The sequence below is a fragment of the Ammospiza nelsoni genome, chromosome 3 (genome assembly GCF_027579445.1).
Source record: "Ammospiza nelsoni isolate bAmmNel1 chromosome 3, bAmmNel1.pri, whole genome shotgun sequence".
Lineage (NCBI taxonomy): Eukaryota > Metazoa > Chordata > Aves > Passeriformes > Passerellidae > Ammospiza > Ammospiza nelsoni.
Genome location: NC_080635.1, coordinates 100637902 through 100660241, shown reverse-complemented (window position 1 = coordinate 100660241; position 22340 = coordinate 100637902). Strand labels below are relative to the sequence as shown.

At 36.7% G+C, this 22340-nt stretch overlaps 1 protein-coding gene across 4 annotated transcripts in view; it reads right to left on the bottom strand.

Moving 5' to 3' along the window:
- KHDRBS2 (KH RNA binding domain containing, signal transduction associated 2) overlaps positions 1–22340 on the bottom strand; it is a 340127-nt gene that overhangs the window by 234899 nt on the left and 82888 nt on the right. The gene's annotated exons all lie outside the window — the stretch shown is intronic.

Here is a 22340-nt window from a genome sequence, read left to right as displayed (position 1 = left end):
GATGCTTCACACATTGACTTGAAAGTAAGTGCTGTTTTGTGTACTGGCTTCAAATACCTGTTTTGCCAGCACCAGAACAAATGACAATCAACGGATCGTGGTAGATATTCAAGGACATTTTCTAAAATGAACACAGCTTTGTCTGCCACACTGCTAATATTCCTAAACACTGCACACTTCACATACAGCAGTTTTTTCTGGAGAAATGTCTACTGGAAAATCAGGAGACAGAACAATAAATAAATGAGGTGTTAATATCATGTCCACACAAAGCAGCAAAAAGGGAGGAGTCTATTAATTTGTTTATTCTGTAATCAATAGTCTCTTCTTTTTTTTTTTTTTTTTATTCTTTTAAAAATGCTATGGTATGTGGTCTTCAGAAGCTGACTGGACATCATCAGCACTTGCTTAAGATGTTTTAGAATTATGTTCAAGTCTGAACAGACAGTATTCTGGTCTAGCTTTCAACAAAGAATAAGCTCCACCAAAGTAAGAGGAATGTCATTGTATCAGCACTTCCTTGGTTTTGTTTCAGAGAAAAAGAATATGACGTTAAGAAATATCAATCATGAAAATTTGTCGCTGTCAAAAATACACAAAAGTCTCCAATGATGTTATAATATAGATTGTTTTGCACTACATTCTGTTTTAAAAATGAAAATATGTGGAAATATTCTTGTTTTCACTTTAACCAGCAAGAATGTAACATAAATGCATCAGCCATATTAATAACACCCGAACTCTGAATCACGCCAGATGCTCCAAATCTCAAGCTCGCTTTTAGTCCAGTGTCTTAATTAAAAATAAATTTTAACTTCCTTCAAATAGTGGTTAAGCTATCTAAGAAAACAGTATGTAATCACAGGGAAAATAAATATGTACAGTAAAATCTACTGCCACCTAAACCAAAAGATAATGTACCCATGGGGGAAGTAGTAAGTGGTAAGATTTTCAGGAAAATTTAGCATGATTTGAAGCTCCAAAATCAGTTTTTTCAGTTTTTTGGTGTGTTTTTACTTTTTTCCAACTCTACCTGTTGATTTAATAAAAGGTATCAGCTCTTAAAATAGGGTAGGATTTCAAGTCAATGTCCCAGTCAATGTATCAACAATCCTATTATTTCAAACTGTTGCCAGCCTCTTCCAGGGAAAACCTAGCCTGGAAGAAGTTGCTGGCTTCCAATTGATTATTCAATTTTGCATGAAAATAAACCAAACGAGGAAGAAATGGCAAGAACTGAACTTTAATACTAGATAGTAGACTTAATCTATTGATAGAAATAAGATTTCAAAAATCACCCATTTATATACATGTATGTAAAGTTTATTAGGGATGGCTGAGCAAACAGCAGAGCTTTTGTTTCTCTGCAAGGTCCCTCTTACCTGCAGACAGGAGAGTGTCACAAGTTTCACCACCAAATCTTTTGTGACACTTACAGATCATCAATCAGACAAGAACCATGTCCTGCTGAGTCCTTTCAGTGTTTCTTAGTATTAAAAAAAGCCACCCCTTCAAAGGTGAAAGAACTGTAACATTATGTAACTTTGGAGGAAACTATGAGAAGGCCAACCAAAGCTTGACTACATTTGTTCTCTGAATGGAATAAAACTATTAAATTACACTCTGTGAAGATTTATGTTGACCATTTACATTTAAGCACTTCATAAACTGTATAATCATTACCTTGACATATTGCTGCAAAGGAGCAGTATGGCCAGCATAGACCATGTTATGTGCTAAGTGGATTTTAATCACTTCACAGGAAATAAGTGGCTGGGGATTTTAATTCTATTGATTATGTAGCAGACAGACACCAGACAGACATCCACTATCTACAAAATATGTATGAGGAAGGAAACAGTTATTTACAACAAAAAAACTGATTTGCTTTAAGTTTGGTTTTGTCTAAAATTGCAGAAAAGCCACGGCACTCCATCTGTCATCCTACTGTTACTATAATCCCAAAATTGCCCAAGGTCTGAAAGTACTGGTAGAGTAACTTTGACTCAATAACTTGTGAAAAATTACATACTTTATGTTCACATATAGGTAAAAGAAGCACATAGGAAAGAGGATGTTCAGTGAACAGCCAGAAATGTAGAAATCTGAAACACAACTTCATTTCTGTCTTCCTTTTTTTTTTTTTTTTTTTTTTTTAATGAAGATATGCTGAGCAGAACCAATTTTAATACTGGAAAGTTTAGGCTCCAGTTACAGCCACATGCGCACACACACAACCTGAGCACAGAGACAGTGAAGGAAAATGTGGAAACTCAGGCACCTGGACCTCATATAATGGTGAGCCTTGCCCACAAACACACATTCCTGGTACAGCAGCTGTAACTGTAAATCTTATTCTGCAATCTCAGATCCAATCAAATTCTGCCATGTGTACAGATTTTCTACAAATAATAGTAGCTCTAACTCTCTGGGATAATATCTGGTCATATTAGGAGAGGACAGCTAAGAAATGCTGACATATAGAAGAGAGAGTATTAAAAGAAAGCTTTCACTGCTGGGGAGCAAACAAACTTCCATTTGAAAAATATTTTAGTGTTTCTAGATGTTCCTAGAGGTGGCTTAACTTTTCAATCATGTTTATGAACATGATAAACAAACTAGGCTTTCTAGCTTGCAGAAACCCTTCCTGGTTTATGGCAGAGATATTTTATATTATTTTCTTGGATTTTTTTATCATTTGTCTGGGGGAGATGATGCATGTTTTCAGGGGAAAATGATCAGGTGAAAGCAGAGGATGCAGAGGATGCTTTACTTATAATCAAATGCATGATGTTTCGTGTATCAACAACTGTGGAATAAACCTTCTCCTCCGCAAAATAAAACCTGACAGAGAATACAGCTCAATAGATCTTTCCTTTATCTACAGCCAGTATCTCCAAAATCTTCCCCAACCAATATATACACAGAGTTTCCAGAGATTTATCTGCATCCTGATTACTTTCACATTTCACACAAGCAATCAGACAGTAAAGTGCTCAAAGCCAAAACTCTGGCTCTCCAGTTTTCATCAAAAGTTTTTGTTCCAACAACCTCAAGAAACATACCACAGGTATAACAAATCTAAGGGATAGTTTATAGCATCAGCATTCAAGCCTCAAGCTAAGTACAATGACTGGTAGAAAATGCATGTTTACATTTAGAAGATTATTTGTTGCCCTAACTGATGCAGCCTGAATACATTTCTACTAGAACTGTAGCACTTCTTACTTTATAAGATCTAATTTAATAGGGTTTTACAACCAGAATAAAGGAATATGCTTACCATTCAAAAAACATGTTTGTGTCAGTGACTGTTTCTATTTTATGCACAGATCAGTGTTCAGAGCAGTAACAAAAGCTAGATAAATAACGAATGGGTAAGACAAATGTTTCCAACTGTAAGATAATGCAGAACAAAGCCCTGAACTGGGAGAAGAAATTAATTTCTTCTAGAAGCAGCAAACCAAAAATAGCCCTGGCTTAACAACATGAAACACGTTTATTATTTCTCAGTGTTTTCTTCACCATTGCTATCAGTTCCTTTGTGGAGAGACAAAGTATATTCCATTTTCAGAGCTACTTATCCTCATGAAATCCTGTCCTTATTCATGGAGAGCAGGATGGGGGTAAGGGTGGGGAAGAATCTTTCTAAATTCCACCCTGTTCTGAGGAAAAGTGGAGAAGACAAAGACAGCCACGCCTTAATAAAACCTTACTATTTGGGACCTGCCTATAATAAAGGTCCTGTTCTAGGACTTCTGACAGCTCATTTAATTTAGAAAAGCATTTATTTTAAAAGTATCTCATATCCCTTTTGATATGCACAAGGGACTTCATGTTAAGGAAGTACTGGACTACTACGAACACAAATTTTATTTTTCTCAGCATTTTGTAAGCACTGTATTACAATGCCTGTAATAATGCTTTAACTTTTGGTCAGCCCTGAATTGGTCAGGCATTTGGACTGAGCATTATAGGTCTTATCCTACTGGAACTATTCTACTGCGGGAAATGGAAAGATAGAAACTTCCACAGACATAAAAGGGTTTGATTTGCAACCTTGGAAGAAGCTTGGGTTGATGCAAAATTAAAGTACACAGAACTTAAGCAGAAAAATTATACACTTATGTTTCTATAGTTGTAAGTGAGCATATACTTTAAGTAAGTGATAAACTGCATTGATAAGATGATGAAGAGTTTATAATGTAGGCGTGTAATTGTATAGAATAATCTAAGAGTTCAGATGTTCTAATAGAAGCATATGTGTGTATGTGTGAGAGTAGCCCAGTGGATAAAAGTATCCACAGGGCAGTAGAAGTAAGTAAAGGTGATAGGTTAGAACAGCAAAATAAACTTTGTGGCAACTGTCCATTTGATTAGAAAGTTATATATTGTCTTGTAATGAAGAACTTGTGACCATTTTGAGCTATGGCTGACTGCTTGCTCTCTCAAACCTCACAGCCTCTGAGACCAATGTTTATCTGAGGAGCAATAAATCAATTTTAGCCCGACTGTGGTCCCATCCCTTCATTAAAAGTGGCGATAGTATTATTCTATTCTATTCTATTCTATTCTATTCTATTCTATTCTATTCTATTCTATTCTATTCTATTCTATTCCTCAGCAGATTCTGCAGAGTCCAGTTTGTCTCCCTTTATATGTAGCTGCTCACCCCATTCAATATCTAGTAGTTCTTGGCTTTAACAAAATGAACTTAGTGTTCCAGATAAGCATGCAACATATTTTTTTTTACTACAGCTATGTCATGTGATGCTTGCTGTCTCTTGTAAAAGAGCTTCTGAGACACCTGTTTGGTAGGACTGAACCTTGCAGGGCTCTACTTTAGCAGGGCATGTCAGGAGACAGCAAACACCAGAAGCAGAAGATGAACTGGAGATCTACTCCAAACAAAGTGTGCTACTGCTTTCTTATCCTTTTGTATCAGAGAAACGTCTCTGCAGCAGTCCCAGAACCAAAGGAGAAAAGGAGGAGAAAGCTGCCCTTTCCTACAGAGCTCCCTGGGTCTCATCTCTCTGTTAGACTTTGAACAATAACCCAGTGCCAGGCCACACACAGAAAAATTAAATGTTCAAAGGCAAAATATAGCTTCTTGAAAACTCTAGGCCAAATTAATTTCAGGTTTAAATCAGTGGAACTGCTTCAAGAATAAATTAAATCTGATTAACAAAGTTAGAATTATTAAAGTTACTGTGACTAGAAGATTTACCTAAGAAATAAATGGGTTTTTATTACACCTTTTTTTATCTTGAGAAGTGCTGGGAACTTGTATTTATGGTGTGCTAGAAGAAGATGCTGCAATACTTGTCTGGCTATTTACTGGCTCATTGCAAGAATCTGAATCTACAGTGAAAATATATTTTTGGCATAACTCCATGAAACAGATGGTCAGCAACTCCAGACAAAAATCTTCCACGTAAAAGTCTACAGTGATATAGGAAAAATATCTCCTCACTTTTCACTTTTAGCAATTTTCTCTCAGAATTCTGGTAACAAGTTGAGGCATTCAAATAAAGCAATTTAAAAGAACCTTAAAATGAAAATAAATTTTACGATAAAAAGAAAAAATTGGTATCTGATATACCCTTATTCAGTTAAACTTTCATAAGTCAGGAGAAACTGAATGGCTCTTTCTCTAATACATGCATTAGCGGTGTCATTTTTTAAAATCTGCTAATCTGTGAAACGCTCAAGCATTTTATTTTATGTGGTTCTGTTTTTAAACCTAAGGTGAGGTAATTAAGGAAAAGTCAAGGAACAAATTAAAGTTGTGCATCTATATTAAATCCTCAATTAACAAGTTGTTAATTGCAAAGGTTTTATTATTTAGTTGCAGAAGTATCCAGAGGGACTCATTGTACCAGGCACTGCACAGCCATGCAGGAAGACACGATCTTGACCCTACAGAGCTGTCAAATATGTTTAAAAAACCCAAACCAGACCTTACTGAATGTATGTAGCAACTATTGCTTATCTGGATTGTGAGGAAGTTACTGCTGAAACCACTGCTGTTAAAACCACCAGGCTCAGATATCAAAGAGGGTATTCATACTCAAAGTGCACCAGCACCAGCTTCCACTGGCAGAAAGACAACACCAGAGCCTGCTTTCTGCAACTCAGAAATGAGAAAGAGGATCCTAATGTTCAAGGCAAGGCGGGATGGGGTTCTCAGCAACCTGGTCTAGTGGAAGGTGGCCCTGCCCACAGCCAGGGTGACTGGAACCAGGCGATCTTTAAGGTCCCCTCCAACTCAAACGATTCTACAACTCTATGTCACACTTTGGCTTTTGTCTTTCTCCTGCAACCTGGATTATTGCACTGCTCTTCCTAAGGGTGTCCCAATTTGTCCAGCCCAGCTGGGGCAGTGGGGAAGGCCAAGGGCAAACAGGAATGGTTCTCAGGCTTCTTGAGCCTGGGCTAGGGAGAGATTAAAGATTTCAGCAAACTGGCCATCAGCCAGAGGTCCTGACTGATCCCAACCCACACCTCTAAAGGGTAAGGAAGTTCTTTGAAGGCTCACTGCTCCCTGCTGGGAAACTATGCAAGAAGAGCAGTATTTTTAAAAACTGCAGAGTATGCTGAGCTAAACATGACTTTCCCTTGTACTGGATTTGTATTTTATTGAATGAAGGGCAAGAGGATTCTTTAGGACACAAAGTTATCTGGCATTTAACATTCATTCTAGCCAAGCTTGAAGTAGTCAAATTTTACCACTTAGGGGAAAGTCAAATACAAAGTAAGTAATAATGAATTCCTGGAACTATGTGTCTAAGACTGGCTCATTTGGAAGACATTACCTAAAATGGTATTTATACAAATGCCAACAATTTAGGCTGCAGAAGTGCACCACTGAGCTTTTTCCAAAGTGCACAAAGAAGTTTATAATGAACATACTCACAGGTATGGAAATAGGTACTGAGACTACAACACTTAAAAGCACAATCGACATTTGGCTAATTGGGCTTATTACTCCCACAGATACACAATTTACCAGTCACAGTAATAAACACCATCTGCTCTTTGCTAACTGGCAGCAACCTAACAACTTCTTTCTAACTTGAAGAGTTTGTAATGTAAAAGAATATCTAAAGAAGTAGTAGTACAGTGGGATTTTAATGCACATCATCTTACTCTTACTGAACTGAATATGATTTCCTATTATGTGAAAGATTTCTCTTTGCCATATGATATATTTCCCAAGATAAGCTCTAAGTCAACAAGAAACAGGATAAGTTAGGGTTGAATACCCAACCATAAAAATAATATATCTTTCCCATGTATGTTATTGGACTACTCAAATGTAGCATAAAACACAAATTTCTGATCAGTCAAGGAAATATAACAGTTAATTTGGACCCACTGTGTTAATGGACTGATTTAACATACATGCATATAGTATCTAATTTTGTAGACATCACTGTATTAAATCACAAATTGTTTATGTTAATATAATTGAAAACTCTGTTAGTCAACTTGATTTTGCCTTTTGCTAATAAAGTAATTATACTTACAACAGCATTTAAGTATCAATTTACATATACTGAGCATTATGCAAACAATTTTATTGTCAAGTCACATCCATAATCCAAGCAAAGCATTACTTTAAATCGACTGACATATGCAAACCACATAGCTCTGTGGAAATTAAAGAAGCCTATGAAAGCACAGCAAAATATTTTATGAAACTCTGGTTCCTTCAACTTCCCCTGCTGGATTTTCTACACTGCTTTTTTTTGTTCTTTGTTACTAAGGGCAAATTCAAGAAGATAATTTTTTTTTCTTCCTTCCATCTCATTACCTTCTACTATCATTAGAGAAGAAAACCAAGTATCCTTCAAGATTTTTTAATGAGGTATTGGCTGATCTGAGATGGTAATGCAAAGAAATAGTTGAAGAGGAGCAAAGCCCTTCCAAAATAACATTGACAAGGAGGAAAAAGTTAATACACTTAATTCAAGGACTCAAACTGATGCTGAGTTCTGTTCCCAAAGAGCACAGTAAGACATCTGTCTGATCTCTACTATAAATTCAGGTGAAAATGACACAAATTTAAGAGAATGGACATTGTGCTCTATTTGTCCATTCAGTCAGATGTGACAGGACAGAAATAAACTGGGACAAGGCAGGATAAATACCATTAAGTAAATTGCCATTGTTCATGAGCTGACTATCAAAAGACATCTCATGTAGCTATCTGTTCAAAGAGCAGATTGCACACTAACTGAAAATACTTTTTCTTCTTTTTTTTTTCTCACAGTGATGAGCTTATGGAAAGAAAACAGCCAGCATTACCTCCATTATCTGGCAGAGAGCTTTCCATTGGTTTATATAGGTAACATACTGGGCCCAGAAAGAGCATGTCCATTCCCCAAACTGGAACTGCCCCAGCTTGCATTTTAACATGCAGACCAGGGGACCTGCAGAGCCTCCTCCTCCACAGTACACAAGGCTAAGTGCAATAGTAAAAATCAATGGAGCTGATACCTGATTTTACATTTCATTTAACTCTGCTGATTGCAACCCCAAATTTAAAATAAAGAGTAATTCCCCTGTAGTTTGATAGCAATGCAACAGATTTGCTAACTGTAAAGAATCAATCACTGTGCTAAACAAGGATACAACAAACAAGACTCTTTTCCCCCCATTATTTTTGGTTGTTGGAGAGGGTCCAAAGGAGGCCATGAAGAAGATCAGGGGACTGGAGCACCTCGCCTGTGAAGAGAGGGTGAGAGAGCTGGGGTTGGCCAAACTGGAGAAGAGAGGGCCCTGGGGAGGCCTCAGAGCAGCATTCCAGCTCCTGAAGGGACCCTACAAGAGAGATGGAGAGGGACTGTTTACACAGGCACAGAGTGACAGGACAAGGTGGAATGGCTTCAAAGGGAAAGAGGGTAGATTAAGATCAGATACAAGGAAGAAATTTTTCACTGTGAGACTGGTGAGGAACAGGTTGCCCAGAGAAGCTGTGGATGCCTCATCCCTGGCTGTGTTTGAAGCCAGGCTGGATGAGGCCCTGAGCAATCTGATCAAGTAAAATGTGTCCCTGCCCAGTAACCCAAACCATTCTCTGATCCCATGATTCTATGATTTGTAAATATTTATAATTTGCCAAGTTGAAAGCTCATAGCACAAGTTGAAAGCTCATAGCACTCTCTATTTGCAAATTAGAACATCTCTTCATTCTCTTTAAAAAAAAAAACCAACACAGAAATCACAGGGTTTTATAGTATCTGAGTATCAAAAAAACCCAGAAACCTGAGACGCATTTGTAATACTCTGCTGATGGCTTTCCTTTGCAAGCAACGTAAGTGTGCTTCAAACTTCATTCATGTAGCACAGAAAAAAGAACTTGCAGGACAACCAAGACATACAGCATGTGACAAATGAGATGGCAAGCATGAGCTGGAAGGCCTGAGTGCCTTTGAATAATGCAGGCTGTAACACCCAACAGTCTTGTCACTGCCATACAAAAATTCCTGGGTGAACAAAACTGTGGTTTGGATGCCCCTACCTGATAAAATATTAAATGATCTTCTGTTTTTTTCACTTGCACATTTTTTTAAATTCTCACACCCCAGGCTCAGATCTGATTCACACTTAAAATAATATTATAGAAGTAATATTGAATTCTCTAACACAAGATTTAGAAATGCCTCAGAGGTGTATTTCATAACCATCTGATTTTAACTTATATTTATTCATTCATAATTACCTTGCTTTTAGCACATCTACAACCTTCAAGAAGGATGAACATGTTTGTAAAATACATATTAAAGAGAGCCACCAATATGAAGGCAGTGAATATTTTCAATTCACCTTGTCAAGACAGGTCCCAAGCTCCAGCTTGTCAAGGGAGCTGGGAGTGCTCTCCTGGAAGGGCTGAAGTGACAAAGCCATACCCAAATAACAGATTTGGTATCTAGGAAGATGATTCAGGCTTTGAAACACTTTCACAGTGGCATCTGACCACGCTGTGAGACTCATGTCTATGTACTGAATTTCAAGCACATCAGTCCCATTTCCACACCCTTCCCTGCCTGCAGCTGCCATTCACCTCCAGCTCAACTGCCTCATTCATTCATTCATTCATTCATTCATTCATTCATTCAATAACTGTGTGAACTTTGGGATCTCACACACAATTATATTTTAAAAAAGTCATAAATTCCAGGTCTGGAGCTCAATGTCTAGGTCTTGCAATGAACAGAAGAACAATTCTAGTTCTCTTGGGAATCTTCATCTTCCAGTACTTTTTCATATTTCTCCAGGAAATCACTGCATTCAAATATTACAAATGAGGAAATGTTTTGATTTGCAACCCCCAGCATTTATACTCCCTTTGTGCCTGCAAATGCAATAGCTACTGAAATGAACTAAAACAATGACAGCAAATATGTGACAAAACCATGTGAAACAAGAAGGAAAATTAACTTCCAACAGACACTGAGGGGAAATGTAAGTGCAAGTTTACGTGTAACATTACAGTTTGTGTAAATCTCAAAAGTGCTTTGAAGCTTTTTATTTGATAAAGACCATATATGTCTCAAACATTTAGATTATGGCAAAGTAGAGGAAGCAAACTGATATATTCTTAAAGGTAAAATCTAAAGATTTATTCCATGTGTAATCTACTGGCAATGTTTTCCCACTGCAAATTTATTTACAAAACAATTTTACTCCCATTAAAACTGAATACACCTGTAAATAATATTGCATCAAAGTAAGAACAAACCAGTGCACTTCAGCCTGCAGCAACAATGAAATCAATGGACAACTACTCACTCATGTAATCTTCTCCACTTAAACACTAAACAATGATGCTGACAACCAAGCAAATGCATCCTCACACTGACAGCACTATCCTCCAAAATCCCAAAGTGGTATATCTACTTACATCACAAGATTAATATGACAAACTGCTTTATAAGAAGATTATTTGTTCTAAAATCAGTGCATAACATCAAATTTCATGTAAAGCATTTAAATTCATAGAGATTTGCCTCAGATGAAAACTTTCACCCTTGCTTTGTCTTCTCTTACGCCATGTGGCATTCTGCATTTTTTGTAATTACAACAGAAAACGCCTACTACTGAGTCTATTGTAGAAGTGTAATTTCCAAACTAAGGTTTGTCAAATGTTTGTAGATGCAGAGTATGGGCATTACATGTTTAGTCATTCTAAGGCCTGTACATCACCCACTCAGAATAATGCAAGCAGCTGTCTCACTAATCTTTAGCAAATACAAAAGAAATTAACTCCATGCTTGCTAATAAACATGGATGCCCAAATCCTAAAGGGGCTTTCAGCTGATGAATTCCAGTGTCACAGCAGTCAAGCCTGGTGAGCCTAGAACTCCATATTCTCTCAGAAATGTGACAGAATGCTTATAAGCATGACATGGACAGAGAGCTGAACTGGTGGCTCTGACAAGTGCATCCCATATGTCTGTGATGATTCCAGAGACACACTAGTGGTAGCAATTTGCAGTCCTTGCATTAAAAAGAGAAACTGACAAGGGACACAGAACTTTCAGAGATGAAATTCTCAGCTCATTTGAGAGCTGAAAGCTGTGACCTGCATGGCAGCAGCCTTTGCCACATCCTCACTGTGGCATGGGCAGTCTCAGAGAGAAGGGGATGCTCTGGGGCAAAATCACAATCACAGCAGGAAGAACAGGGAGACACCTGGAACTGGGGCCATGTCCAGGATAGAAAGAGGCTGTACAAAAAAGAAAAGACCTCCTTTGAAGTAAAAGGGGTGGGTGTGCCTAAAGATCAAAGAGACGACATATGCAGTGTATGGAATTATATTTAACTCAATTATTAAATTCAAGAAAAAGATATTTTTAAAATCAAACACTGTATTCAAATAAGGAAAACAAAAATTATCATAAACTATCAGCCTAAAAAAAACCAAAGTACAGTTTACACAAAGCAAGTAAAAGAAAACTTTGAGGAACAACTGGAAGAAGTATTAAAAAAGAAAAGAAAATAGTATTCAGAGATTTGGAAGCCAGACAGAGAGCTGGTAGGGCTAACAGATATTCAGCTTATAAAAGGAGGATTCAAGAAAGATGAGGTCAGAACACAAAACTAAAATACCTTTTCTGCATCTGGGTTCATAGTGGAGGAAACTGTGACAGGTGGTTGGGAGGAAGACAGTGCAATAAAAATTTTCTAAGAAATTCCAGTTAAATTACTACAAGTCAGAATAAACAATGCATTTAGTGAACAAAAAAATAAATACATTAGATAGAGAAAGGGCTGAGAGGTGGCTATTTTAAAGGGAAATAATTTCTCAGGCATCTAGAGTGTTCTCTAAAGAACAAACTAACCTGAACTAGGTTAGAAAGTAAACTGATAACCAGATACCTGATTTCCAGAAGACCAGGATGACATGGTGTTAGAAGGAAGGACCTCTCACGGAAACAGAAAATGTGTTTAAACACTGGTGAAAATTTGTAGTAAATCATCATTATTCACACTGGAATGAAGTAATTAGTTGAGTCTTTCAGAGATCCAGTAGGAGATTGAAGCCAGGGAAAGCAATGAACAGTGAGAAAACAGACTTTACCGATGACGCTAAGCTAAGCCAAGGTTCTGAAGGCTGGATTGGCTATAAAAAAACTACGTCTTATGACACTTGGTGATAAAACTGCAGCCGCAATACCATGTAAATAAATGCAAAAACGTTAAAACATACTTCACCTTTACAAACAAAATGATTTGCTGATTCTAAGTCCTTGGAAATGGTATCAGGAAAAATAACAGCTCAGAGGGAAAACTGGAGACCCTTGCAAGGAGCACTCTCAGAACCAGCACAAGAAAGCTTTCTGCACAGGAATCCTCCTAATTTGAGTTTTAAGGATTGACCAGAAGAAACAACCCTGAGCTCAGGATAGCCTTGGCAAGTTGGGGTCATATTCTGGAGATGTGTCTCTGCACACTTTGACTCCACTCCATTTTGGTTTTAGTCACAGTTTCCACTGTTGGTGACTGCTGGAAGAGCTAAACAACAGCATTAGTCATGCAGAAAATTGATTATAAGGTCATTTGCAATATTTTGCAAGAGTTTGAAACAGTCAGAGATAGTGAAGCAAGTATTGCCATCTTTTTATAGATCACGTGCTATGTTCATTCAGTGTTTTGTCACCAAAATACTATGCAAAACGTATTAGAAAAAAACAAAACAAAGCACTCCAGAATTTTGTTCATACTGTATTATACTGCAAAATTAATTACATTTTTATGCAAATTTTTATTTTGAGATACAATATTATACTCTAAAACTTTAGGCACATGTAATTCTTGTATTTTAGTTTGAATATAATGACTAAAATTTATTAGAAATATATTTTTGAAGTACACCTTCATCCAAATATTAAGCTGTAAAGATGCACTTGTGGCAGCACTCTGGAGTCATACCTAGAGAGTCTGTTCAGATGCACGGACAGCAATTTATAACAGTGATGGCAATTAAATAAATTATATTCTTAATTTAAATAAATTATCATCCCTGAAAAATTAACTACAATCCATCTATGGTGGCAAGTTTTCATCTCCTATTCAGGAAGAGGTATCAACTCTTTTTTATGCATTTTTTTTTCATCCAGACAGAACATGACAAATAAATAAATTCCTTGAGATTCTTCATACTGCAACATATAAAAATAAGATGAAGCCCTAATCCTATTCCTCTACTTGTCCAGCAATTTTCACATTTTTAGGACTAAGAAATGGATGCAATGTAATTAATAAGGATGTCACAGAATTATTGCTCAACACTGGTTCTCATACAACTCACATTTGGTCTGCTTCAGATGGCAAAGCACAAGGAGAGTGAAGAATGGGGTTCTCTCTGTTTTTTCCTATTGATTTACTAAAACCACAGTGATTAATTATCTGATGTGTACTTTATAAGAATTAATCTAAAAAAGGTTATTATTCATCTCTTGCAACCTTGATTTTAAAAGACAGCACTTTATAGCCTTTCAGTGTAGATTCAGACCTAGTAGCTAAATTGAAAGTCATATAATTGTGAAACAGCCTTTCCAAGTAGTAACATTAAAATTCCTTTTTTACTTTGTCACTGAAATGCATAAAATTTATTTACAATATGACAGAACTCACCAGGACAGGTTGAATAGGTGAAAATGTGTTTGTTATAAGATGCAGACATCAAGGTTCATCTATAAAAGATATATTTTTTTAAATATTTATTCTATCTTTATAGAGTTTTGAGGCATATAGGCCATAGGCATAAGGTAGCTGGCAAACCCCTGAAAAATTATTTTTGAGAGGTGGTTTTAAAGTGATGAAGTACTATCTATTATTAACATTAAAGCAATGAAATTGGTTTATACAAAATTAGAAGACATGGAGAAGATAGGAAATCAGTCAAAAAGAAAGTGAGTCAGAGATGTTTATAGCTCAGGATTTATGGAAAGTCTTCAGAAAACATGGCAAAATATTCTGTTACTATCACAATTACTGTTAATTTGCACAATCTGAGTCTACTGCATATTTTGGAAAATAATGTATGTCATTACATAAGATTAATGAAACATTCAGTGTACTCAGTTTCTCCTAATTTTCATATAAATGGTTTCAAAGTGCTCTTGTAAACTGCTAAATGACAACTTTCACAGCTAATCAATATTTTTTGTTTTATAATAAAAGAGGTTTTTTAAATACCATTGTCAGTAGAACCATATGTATACAAGTAAGTCTTGTATCTTAAATTAACTGCATCAAAGATTCTTTACTGTAACCTCTCATTTTTTTATAAGCAGAGCATAGTCCCCATTGACCTGAAAACTAGAAGTAATCAATGTGCCAATGTCTCCAAGCAAAATTTAGTACAGCATCTCTGAAAATAAATCAAGCTCTAAGCAGAAACAGTAATTTGTAAGGAACTATAAATACCTTCCCATTCTATACAAAATGGTTCCTTATAACTGAGATTTCCCTGTACTACTAGGAAAATACAAGCCAGAAAAAAATATTGATTAAAAAGATATTTTAGGGCAAGTTTCCCCTTCAAGTGTTTCTTTCTTAGCTCTTAGTCTTAGCCTGTATCACTAACAGTTCTAACACCTTTAGTTAATTACTATGAATCCTTACTTGTTTAAAGTGTCTGTACACATCTAGTCAGATCAATTTCCTCTCAGATGACATGGCATTTTTTAATCCCATTATCCTGTTAAAATAAAAAAAGTCCACTACCTATTTAAAGTATTAAGATAGATTACTATTTAGGACCAACTTCAGAAATAAAGACTCTGCTCTAGCCTTGCCAAACAATTTATTTCTGTTTAAATACATTTATTGTACTTTGGCACAGTCAAAATTACCTCATATAGATACATACAATGAAGTTATAAACTGCCAGGACTTTGTGAAATTTATTATATTGGGGAGCAGTGTCCCAAAGGAAATAGTGTATGAACCGTAAACCGCAGAATTAACAACTTAAAGCTGACTAAATTATACATTATACATATGCAACAAAGGACTGTTCTCCGTGTTTCAAATATTCATGTTGATGCATTACAGCTCATTTAATTCAAAATAATTGCACTGCAATCACCATGCTGTCATTTGGATTATGTGTCTGCACAGATTTGAAGAACCCATTTCCATTTCTCCACTCTGGCACAAGTGGGCAGAGGAATTGCTCTCAGTTCCATGGTCAAGCAGCTCTTGCTTCTGCTTGGACTCTGGAAATTATTGAACCACCAAGCAGAGGGTGTTGCACAGGCTGCATATCTGCATGAACACAGTGTCAGGAGGCAAAGCCAGCACTACAGCTGTGTCGCAGACATCTTTTGATGAAAGTCCTTTTCTTGGGATTTTTTCTTCCTGAGAAGCTGTGAGGCCTCAGAGACAAAATGTAAATATTAGTTATCTGCTGCTGTGGAATGCAACAGGTGCATCTGTGATTGGTCTCATGTGCTTGTTTGTAATTAATGGCCAATCACAGCCCAGCTGGCTCTCTCTCTGTCCGAGCCACAAACCTTTGTTATTCATTCTTTTCTATTCTTAGCCTAGCCTTCTGATGAGAACTTTTTCTTCTATTCTTTTAGTATAGTTTTAATGTAATATATATCATAAAATAATAAATCGAGCCTTCTGAAATATGGAGTCAACATTCTCGTCTCTTCCCTCATTCGAAAACCCCAGTGAACACTGTCACACAGCTGGACATGGGTGACACCAGCATGTTTCCAACTGTTCAGGCAAGGCCTTGGGCCAGCCCATGAGCCCTCTCCAACAGCTCCAAGCAGTCCTTGGGAATCAACTGCAGTGATTTCCAGATGCATTTTTAGTGAAGTCATCTTTTTACAGAGACAGGAGATGCTAAGGACATGGCTAGCTTGTGCCAGAGGCTGCAGGGCCAGCAGGCTCTGGCACTGCTGGACTTGCCACACCTGCTTTGGTTACAGCTCAAATCCAACAGCAAAATATTTATCATCTCTGCTGCCCTACAGTTTCATGTTGATTAGATTAATGTTTTAAGACTCTGGAAATCCTGTGACATGTTTGCATTGAATCAGAATTTCCTACAAACAAAGCCATTCAGGTATTACACATAAATATTAATCAGTTAAATCTCTTTTCTCTGTAAGGCTGAGACAAGACTATTGATTATAATCATAATGCTAAAATGGAGACAGCGTGAATATCTTACCCTAAAGTGCTTTTTGAAAACGCTAAGATAACTTTCCAAACAAATGTAATTAAAGTGTTTTGATGGAAGAAGAACATAAAATTACCTTCCCCCTTCTACCCAGCTAAGCCAACCACCATGTTACTGGAAACAGCACATTGAATTTGGAGTGCATCACCAAACCTAAGGAGTTTTGAATGCCCCATTTTAAAAATACTTGGTAATGAAGTAAACTATCTTATTAAAACCAAGGATCATGTCAAATGAAAAATATGCAGTTCAGTAGAAAACACAAATAGAGGCAAAGACCAAGAATTCTATGGGTCAAATGAATGCTGATTTATATATTTTGGGGAAAAAAATGAAACAGTATTTCAGAATGTCGGAATGATGTGTATTTAACTTACTATAAATATCAGAATCAACCTGCTAGAAATATTCAGATGATTTGGGAAAACTCTGTAGGAGTATATTTGTCTTCCTGTATGTGCTGGGTACAGCCATTCTCAACATACTAATAAAGAAACTTAGAAGCCATGGGATGGAAAATTAAGTTTCTTGCCATGGAGTATAGCCAGGAGAAGACTTCAGGAAGAAGATAATGTTAAGATTTGGGACTGCCCCATGCCAATATTGAGTCTCTCACTAGAGATTTTGTGTTCTCCAAATCACTTAGGCAAGGAAAAGAGCTTTACTTTGGTCTGGACTTCCAAGGGAACACAGAGAAATTCTGGCTGCACCAGATCACCTGTGAGAAGCACTATGAACCCACACTAGGCAAGCATGGAAAGACATAAATGGCACGGGGAAGTACCACAGAAAGAGCAGCTGCAGAGCAAACTGCCAGCAGGCTGCAGCTGAAAGGCTGAGCCCAGCACCCATAAAGGGGCTCTATCTATTGCAGTCTGACACAGGTATCAGCCAGCACTGCACACAGTGCTGCTCAAATATCCACCTGAGACAGACATCCTGGGGATGCCTCACAGCTCAGGATCATGTGTTGCATCACATTTCTCTGTATTTAAAAAGGCAAAGAAAATCTAGCATAAACAACTGCTAGGTGTGCCATGGAAGAAGGTGCTAGTTAGAAGACAGAGGCTTTGTTTACAGTGTTATTAAAAATGTATTTAAAACAAATTATAAACTGGAGTAGTTTAATTGCATTTCGTTCTTGTTTGGACACATTTACTCAGAATTGATGTGGTCCTAATTTGAATTAACTTCTGAATCAAATAAATTTAGAACTAATTGGGACACGAAAATTCTTTGCACTTAATTGTCCTAAGAATCCCTAAGCAAACATGCTCCTTAAATGCCAAGTGTAGAAATCTAAATCTTACACCATTTTTTTCCTTTTCAACACAGGGACACTGAATATAAACCCTTACTGACACTGAAATCTAGGCTGTCTATTGAGCAGAACTGAGTGACAAATTCACTGTTATTTCAAAGACAAAATATCACCTTTCTACCAGAGCTAAATGGGGAAGTTTTCAGCCAGATGGTATAGATTTTGTGGAGTTACGCTGTGCAACAGAAAATATTTGGGAAAAAATTAATTACAGCAATCACTGCTGTATCAACTCTAGGGTTAGCCAGATTCCTTAATATTTTTCATATTCACCATATTAACCTCTCCCAAATTCAGAAGCATCAAATATTTTGTTTAAATAAATACTTCAGTAAAACAACATAATTACTGAGATGAAGACACTTTAACATAAGGCAAGCATGCTGTGAGGATATTAAGCAACGTTAATGGAACTTTTAGGAAGAAAAATTTATTCGCAGTAAATGAGGAAGCAGAGAGATACAGCTATGGTACCTTAAGCTTAAAAAATACACCATCTCTCTTTCAAGACAAAATTGACCATAGCACTAAGTGCTGTGTGCAGTCATTTCTTGAAGACCTCCAATTATATTGACTCCACCATTTCCCTGGACAAACAATTCCAATGCTTAAGGACCCTTTCTGTGAAAAAAATTCTTCCTGATGTCCAACCTGAACTTCTCCTGGCACAGCTTGAGGACATTTCCTCTTGTCCTGTCTTTGGTTGCCAGGGGAAGAGGCTGACCCCCACCAGTGAGGGGCCCAGAGCCAGGCACCACACTTGAGCTGCAGCATCGCCAGTGCCAAGTACTGAGGGAAAATTATTTTAATACAGCAATACAAGATTAAGTGCCATCATATAAGTGTACATAAAATAGACATTCAGTTACTCATGGCCATTAAAATCAATTCATGTTCAAGATCTTTCATAAGAGATCTTGAAATCAAGAGGATTCCATAATAGGAGATACTATTTTAAAAGAACAGCAGCTGTTTATGTGCTCTTTTTGCCAACATTTCATTTTCCCCTTCAGCCCAATGCTACACCAAAACCTGTGCTATCTCCAAACACCAGACAGCTGCTACTAATCAGTTCTTCGGGTTTTTTCCCAAATACAGTAAAAAGTAGCTGTCTCTGCCAATTAGGCAATATGATTGATGGATAATCACTCACAGATGGTCCTAGGAACCATCATCAGCTGTGCAAAACCCTGCACACAGGTAACTGGAACAATCCCCTTACAAAATAAATATTTTAAGAAAACCTTCTCAAATTTATCTGCTGATTGCCATGAAACAATTCTACTCTGATTCATAATTAATTGTATGGAATGTCTCAGTATCTATAAAGAGTACTTGTAACATATATTCAGCTGCCATTTGAGAGTCTCCTATGACCAAACAGATTGTTGTGTGCAGAGTGCCTCACAGTTCAGCTGAAAAAAACCAATCATCTAGATTTCATTAAATAAAACATACTGGTCAGGGAATGACTACTATAAGCATAAACAGTGGCTAATTAGGAGTGTAATATACAGTCATTTTTTCCTAGCTGGACATAATTGTGCTTTGTTTGCTTTCACTTGTTAATAATGGTAAATTTCATGAAAGTTACCTTTAGAAGAAACAATCTTAGAGGCTAGTAAGCAAGTGGCAGTCATCAGGACTATTTACTTGTTTTTCTGAAAATGACCGAAATGTTTTAAAAATGCTTATAAATTTCTTTTTTTCTAGGAATCTGAAACAAGCAAAAAGGAAAAGAATCTGTAGTAATGAAAACAAACAAAAAAAAGCCACCCTCAACTGGCCTCTTGAATTGAACTTGAAAGGTGTAATTCTGACAGGAAATACCCTTTGCTATGCTGTCATTATGGTGATGCTCAAAGTGCTGATTGCATGGCTCTGCATCAGCAGTACCACTGTACACTCACTCTGTGTGTGAGCATCATTATGGCTAAGAGGAAAACCTATTTCCATCAGCTGGAAAACAAATTACTGATACAGAAGGTCACTACTAAGTATAGCAGGAGATTTTTATGTTGCTGAACTTCTACAGAGAAACCAACACAATCCAGTGGAAAAGCCTCAGCTATATTGTGAGCTAGTAACTGACAAGAAACTATGTTAAATACTTCACAACATCTGAGAATTTACTCTGAAAATCATTTTTTGAACTTACAACAATACAAAAGTATACAATGTGCATCTCAAACTTGCTGGTTTGTCACTGACATCTTTTCATAAAAATCCTTTCTTTAGGATTTTTCTCCCTTCTGAGAAGCTGTGGCCTCAACAAAATGTGAACAATGGTTATCTGCTTCTGTGGAATGCAACAGGTGGATCTGTGATTGGTCTCCTGTGGATTTACTGACCACTCACAGCAGAGCTGGGTCTCACTCTCTGCTGGGACACAGACCTTTGTTATTCATTCTTTTCTATTCTTAGCTTAGCCAGCCTTCTGAGAACTTTTCCTTCTATTCTTTTTAGTATAGTCAAAATGTAATATATATCATAAAATAATAAATCAAGCCTTCTGAACATGAGGTCAACATTCTGCCCTCTCTCTTCATCCTGCAACCCTTGTGACCATTGTAAAACCAGTTCAATGCTATTTATTCTATTCTAAAACTGCCTTAATATTAGGTAGAATCATAGATTTCTCTGTGATAAGGTAGACACAGAATAGCCGACACTATATTGCATTGTTATTCTATCCAAGTAACATGAAAATCAGTTTTCATAGAAGGTCTTCCAAAGAAGCCTAATTATGAACATGTAGGGATCACCTCTACTATTTCTTTACAAGCAATCTACTTCCCATATTTTTCCCTCAATCAGCTGCACAGAGCTACCCTACAGAGCTAGCAGCAGGTAGCAAAAAATTGACAAGATGAAGAATGCATTTGCTAACAGGGAATTTACACACCCATAGCTCATACATCATCACAGCTTACCCAGGCTTTAATGACTCCTCTGAACTGACAAGATGAGGATGCTCACACTCTGTGGGACTAATCAGAAACAGCAAAATGCTTCAGTAACCACAATTCAACTGAAAGTTGCATAAGTGGTTATCTTGCCTTAAAGACAAATGGCAGGTTTAGCCTAGTTTCTCTCAATTATAACACCCACTGAAACAAGCCCTGTTAAGAAGGCATTGAAGGTATGAGGAATTAAAATACAAAAAAAAAAAAAAAAAAAAAAAAGAAAAATAATATTTGTAGAAAAGAGTGCTAAAGTTTATATAGAGGGATTAAATATTACACAAAACTAAATATTATGTAGAAACCTCCTGCTGCTGCATTCATCCTCCTGTAATAACAAGAGATCATTATACAAGGTGGAAATTTCTGTGATATGACATAATGTGACAGACTACTTGTCAACAAATCTTTCTAGGCTCAAAATGGAATGAGGACAGTTCATTCTTCCTCAATCACTTGAACATATCAAGTGCTGGAAATTATATCTTTATTTCTCCAAAATTAAAGTATATCTTATTCGCTATAATCAAGAAGAGAATAAAAAGTATGTCAAGCTATAAGAGGTTCCTAAAAATATATTAAGAAAAAGGTATTACTTTCAAGGTTAGTAACTATTCAGTGGATCAGTCTGCTTGGGAGAAAATTATTTCAGCATGGCTTAAAAAGCAGGAATCACAAGCTGTGAGGCCAAGAGTCATGAAAGTACCCAGAGGACAGGAAATTCCTGATAATGGCTTCTATCCACAATGTATAATATTTCTTTAGCAACACTGTCATTTTCTCTTTGATCTGCCCTAATTAGAAAGGCAGGAACTTTTATGGACAGGCAATTTTTGGCTGACCTCAGTTTCAGAGGGCATACAGACTAAACCCATTCAGATGCTTCTTGAGCAGACATCAGTGCAATTTGCAGGTGCAGCTCAGAAGTGACATATGGCCTCTTATTATTTCCACAAATATGCTGCTACTGCAACAATAAATCTTTAACAGACACTGCCAACTCTGTATGAGGTCTTAAACATATTGATGTTTATCAATCTGTATGATTTGATTGAAAGAAATATACCACTGCTCTAATCTCCAACCCACAAATTACTTTCCATTGAAGCAATATAGTGATTTCTTTTTCCAGAACTATAAAAACTTATGAATAATAAATCACATTAAAAAATTGGACTGAAATATACTTTTTTTTGGCCTTCTTTCTTATGCATAAAGAAACAATATCAAATGTTGTCCCTCTTACCTGGGAGAGCAATATTTATCTGTCAAAGAACACTTGTTTAATCATGGATTTAAAAAGAGAAATAAATTAAGCAGTAAAAAAGGGAAAAATCCAGGT